Raw genomic sequence first — 6,147 nt, 5'->3', positions numbered from 1 at the left:
GACCCGTATACATGCTGTCTACAAGAGACCCACTTCAGACCTAGGGACACATGCAGACTGAAAGTGAGGGGATGGAAAAAGATATTCCATGCAAATGGAAATCAAAAGAAAGCTGGAGTAGCAATTCTCATATCAGACAAAATAGACTTTAAAATAAAGACTATTACGAGAGACAAAGAAGGACACTACATAATGATCAAGGGATCAATCCAAGAACAAGATATAACAACTGTAAATATTTATGCACCCAACATAGGAGCACCTCAATACATAAGGCAAATACTAACAGCCATAAAAGGGGAAATTGACAGTAACACAATCGTAGTAGGGGACTTTAACACCCTACTTTCACCAACGGACAGATCATCCAAAATGAAAATAAAAAAGGAAACAAAAGCTTTAAATGATACATTAAACAAGATGGGCCTAATTGATATTCATAGGACATTCCATCCAAAAACAACAGAATATACTTTCTTCGCAAGGGCTCATGGAACATTCTCCACGATAGATCATATCTTGGGTCACAAATCAAGCCTTGGTAAATTTAAGAAAACTGAAATTGTATCAAGTATCTTTTCCAACCACAATGCCAGGAGACTAGATATCAATTACAGGAAAAAATCTGTAAAAAATACAAATACATGGAGGCTAAACAATACACTACTTAATAACCAGGAGATCACTGAAGAAATCAAAGAGGAACTCAAAAAATACCTAGAAACAAATGACAGTGAAAACAGAATGACCCAAAACTTACGGGATGCAACAAAAGCAGTTCTAAGAGGGAAGTTTATAGCAATACAATTCTACCTTAAGAAAGAAGAAACACGTCAAAAAAAACAACCTAACCTTACACCAAAAGCAATTACACAAAGAACAAAAAAATCCCAAAGTTAGCAGAAGGAAAGAAATCATAAAGATCAGATCAGAAATAAATGAAAAAGAAATGAAGGAAATAATAGCAAAGATCAATAAAACTAAAAGCTGGTTCTTTGAGAAGATAAACAAAATTGATAAACCATTAGCCAGACTCATCAAGAAAAAGAGGGAGAAGACGCAAATCAATAGAATTAGAAATAAAAGAGGAGAAGTAACAACTGACACTGCAGAAATACAAAGGATCATGAGAGATTACTACAAGCAACTCTATGCCAATAAAATGGACAACGTGGAAGAAATGGACATTTTCTTAGAAAAGCACAAGCTCCCAAGACTGAACCAGGAAGAAATAGAAAATATAAACAGACCAATCACAAGCACCGAAATTGAAACTGCGATTTAAAATCTTCCAACAAACAAAAGCCCAGGATCAGATGGCTTCACGGGCGAATTCTATCAAACATTTAGAGAAGAGCTAACACCTATCCTTCTCAAACTCTTCCAAAATACAGCAGAGGGAGGAACACTCCAAAACTCATTCTACAAGGCCACCATCACCCTGACACCAAAACCAGACAAAGGTATCACAAAGAAAGAAAACTACAGGCCAGTATCACTGATGAACATAGATGCAAAAATCCTCAACAAAATACTAGCAAACAGAATCCCACAGCACATTAAAAAGATCATACACCATGATCAAGTGGGGTTTATCCCAGGGATGCAAGGATTCTTCAATATATGTAAATCAATCAGTGTGATACACCATATTAACAAATTAAAGGAGAAAAACCATATGATCATCTCAATAGGTGCAGGGAAAGCTTTCGACAAAATTCAACACCCATTTATGATAAAAACCCTCCAGAAGGTAGGCAGAGGGAACTTAACCTCAACAAAATAAAGGCCATATTTGACAAACCAACAGCCAACATTGTCCTCAATGGTGAAAAACTGAAACTATTTCCACTAAGATCAGGAGAAAGACAATGTTGCCCACGTTCACCACTATTATTCAACATTGTTTTGGAAGTTTTAGTCACAGCAATCAGAGAAGAAAAAGAAATAAAAGGAGTGCAAATCGGGAAGGAAGAAGTAAGGCTGTCACTGTTTGCAGATGACATGATACTATACATAGAGAAACCTAAAGATGCTACCAGAAAACTACTAGAGCTATTCAGTGAATTTGGTAAAGTAGCAGGATACAAAACTAATGCACAGAGATCTCTTGCATTCCTATATACTAATGATGAAAAATCTGAAAGAGAAATTAAGGAAACACTCCCATTTACCACTGCAACAAAAAGAATAAAACACCTAGGAATACACCTACCTAAGGAGACAAAAGGCCTGTATGCAGAAAACTAGAAGACACTGATGAAAGAAATTAAAGATGATACAAATAGACTGGGAGATACACCATGTTCTTGGATTGGAAGAATCAACATTGTGAAAATGACTATACTACTGAAAGCAATCTACAGATTCAAGGCAATCACTATCAAACTACCACTGGCATTTTTCACGGAACTAGAATAAAAAATTTCACAATTTGTATGGAAACATAAAAGACCCCGAATAGCCAAAGCAATCTTGAGAAGGAAAAACGGAGCTGGAGGAATCAGGCTCCCTGACTTCAGACTATACTACAAAGCTACAGTAATCAAGACAGTGTGGTACTGGCACAAAAACAGAAATATAGATCAGTGGAACAGGATAGAGAGCCCAGAGTTAAACCCATGCACCTATGGTCACCTAATCTATGACAAAGGAGGCAAGAATATACAATGGAGAAAAGACAGCCTCTTCAATAAGTGGTGCTGGGAAAACTGGACAGCTACATGTAAAAGAATGAAATTAGAACACTCCCTAACACCATACACAAAAATAAACTCAAAATGGATTAAAGGCCTAAATGTAAGGCCAGACACTCTAAAACTCTTAGAGAAAAACATAGGCAGAACACTCTATGACATAAATCACAGCAAGATCCTTTTTGACCCACCTCCTAGAGAAATGGAAATAAAACCAAAAATAAACAAATGGGACCTAATGAAACTTCAAAGCTTCTGCACCACAAAGGAAACCATAAACAAGATGAAAAGACAACCCTCAGAATGGGAGAAAATACTTGTAAATGAAGCAGCTGACAAAGGTTTAATCTCCAAAATTTACAATTTGCAGCTCAATATCAAAAAAATAAACAACCCCATCCAAAAATGGGCAGAAGGCCTAAATAGACATTTCTCCAAAGAAGATATACAGATTGCCAACAGACTCATGAAAGAATGCTCAACATTATTAATCGTTAGAGAAATGCACATGAAAATTACAATGAGATATCATCTCACACCAGTCAGAACGGCCATCATCAAAAAATCTACAAACAATAAATGCTGGGGAGGGTGTGGAGAAAAGGGAACCCTCTTGCACTGTTGGTGGGAATGTAAATTGATACAGCCACTATGGAGAACAGTATGGAGGTTCCTTAAAAAACTAAAAATAGAACTACCATTTGACCCAGCAATCCCACTACTGGGCATATACCCTGAGAAAACCATAACTCAAAAGGAGTCATGTACCACAATGTTCATTGCAGCTCTATTTACAACAGCCAGGACATGGGAGCAACCTAAGTGTCCAGCGACAGATGAATGGATAAAGAAGATGTGGCACATATATACAATGGAATATTACTCAGCCATAAAAAGAAACGAAATTGAGTTATTTGTAGTGAGGTGGATGGACCTAGAGTCTGTCATACCGAGTGAAGTAAGTCAGAAAGAGAAAAACAAATACCGTGTGCTAACACATATATATGGAATCTAAAGAAAAAAAAAGGTCATGAAGAACCTAGGGGCAGGATGGGAATAAAGACGCAGAGCTACTAGAGAATGGACTTGAGGACATGGGAGGGGGAAGGGTAAGCTGGGACAAAGTGAGAGAGTGGCATGGACATATATACACTACCAAATGTAAAACTGATAGCCAGTGGGAAACAGCCGCATAGCACAGGGAGATCAGCTCGGTGCTTTGTGACCACCTAGAGGGGTGGGAAAGGGAGGGTGGGACAGACACACAAGAGGGAGGAGATATGGGGGTATATATATATGTATAGCTGATTCAGTTTGTTATAAAGCAGAAACTAACACACCACTGTAAAGCAATTATACTCCAATAAGGATGTCAAAAAAATTTTAAAAAAAGAGTTTAGTGGAACATTGTCTTGCAGTTGTGTGGAAAGCAGGATTTGTAAAAAGCAAACAAAAAAAACAAACAAAAAATCCTCTAATTTATATCCTCAGTAAGTTGTTTACCAATTACATGGCTCACGTGAAAAAAAGATCAGAAAATATTGCTTTTAAATGAAAACACACTACTGAAATAAAATATAGACAGTGTGTAGCAGACTGTATAATGCTGCAGAGTCAATTGATCAAATTCACTCACTTGAGAATTTCTCCTTGGAGTTCTCTACCCCAAGGCTTACCTTCCCCCAGTCCACCCCCTCTATCAAATTTGGTTAATCAGACTAAACCCAGCTCTAGGCAAGCCACTCTCCTGCTTCAAAATACTAAATAGCTCCCAAATGCCAATGAGGTCCTCACACCCGAGGATAACAGGCAAGGACTTCCTTGCATAGCTTAGGAAAGCTCGCTCAGACCCCAAAGAACTCTTTATATTCCATGTAACTAAGCCACATCTCTCTACTTCTGTGAATTGGCTCATGCTGGTCCCACCCCATAGAAAGTCCTTCCCTCTCATCACCACCTAATAATTAGGACATTCAGCAAATGCTTCCGTGTGCCAGGTACTTACTAGGTAATGTAAGTACGTAAGAGCCACTAAGTATGGCCCTTACATACACGAAACAAAAAACAAAAATCACCATTAATACGTAGAGAATCCAACTTGTTGGCACATTTGTCTAAGAACTGGTGAAACTGCAGGGAATGAAACAGCTAAAGTCTCTTCTGAGAGAGGACAGTTAAATAAAAACAGTAACAACAAATGGTCATCATCAAAAAGTCTACAAATAACAAATGCTGGGGAGGGTGTGGAGAAAAAGGAACCCTCGTACGCTGTTGGTGGGAATGTAAATTGGTGCAGCCACTATGGAGAACAGTATGGAGGTTCCTTTAAAAACTAAAAATCGAACTACCATACGACCCAGCAATCCCACTACTGGGCATATATCCAGAGAAAGCTCTAATTTGAAAAGATACCTGCACCCCAATGTTCACTGCAGCACTATTTACAATAGCCAAGACATGGAAGCAACCTAAGTGTCCATCGACAGATAAATGCATAAAGAAGATGTGGTACATATATACAGTGGAATATTACTCAGCCATAAAAAAGAACAAAATAATGCCATTTGCGGCAACATGGATGGATCTAGAGATTGTCGTATTGAGTGAAGTAAGTCAGGCAGAGAAAGACAAATGTCATGTGACCTCGTTTACATGTGGAATCTAAAAAAGTGGTACAAATGACCATTTTTACAAAACAGAAATGGAGTCACAGATGTAGAAAAGAAACATAGTTAACAAGGGGGAAAGGGGGGTCGGATAAATTGGGAGATTGGGATTGACATATACACACTACTATACATAGAATAGATAACTGATAAGAACCTACTGTATAGCACAGGGAACTCTACTTTGTAACGACCTATATGGGAAAAGAATCTAAAAAAAAGTGGATATCTGTATATGTATAACTGATTCACTTTGCTGTACAGCAGAAACTAACACAACATTGTAAATCAACCATACTCCAATAAAAATTAATTTAAAAAATTAAAAAATAAAAAGCATCTGATGGTCCCAAAGAAAAAGATGTGGTATATATACACAATGGAATACTACTCAGCCATAAAAAATGAAATAATGCCATTTGCAGCAACATGGATGGACCCAGAGATTATCATACTAAGTGTAGTAAGTCAGACAGAGAGAGACAAATTTTATATGATATCACTTATCTGTGGAATCTGAAAAATGATACAAATGAACTTATTTACACAACAGAGATAGACTCACAGACGTAGAAAACAAACTTATGGTTACCGAAGGGGAAAAGTGGGGGGGCATAAACTAGTTTTGGATTAACATATACACACTTCTATATATAAAACAGGTAAACAACAAGGACCTACTGTATAGCACAGGGAACTCTACTCAATATTTTATAATAACCTATAATGGAAAAGAATCTAAAAAAGAATATGTGTGCGTGTGTTTGTATCTGAATCACTTTGCT

This window comes from Leucopleurus acutus (genome assembly GCF_964270905.1).
Source record: "Leucopleurus acutus genome assembly, chromosome: 20".
NCBI classification, from domain to species: Eukaryota; Metazoa; Chordata; class Mammalia; order Artiodactyla; family Delphinidae; genus Leucopleurus; species Leucopleurus acutus.
This window is presented reverse-complemented; position numbering follows the sequence as displayed.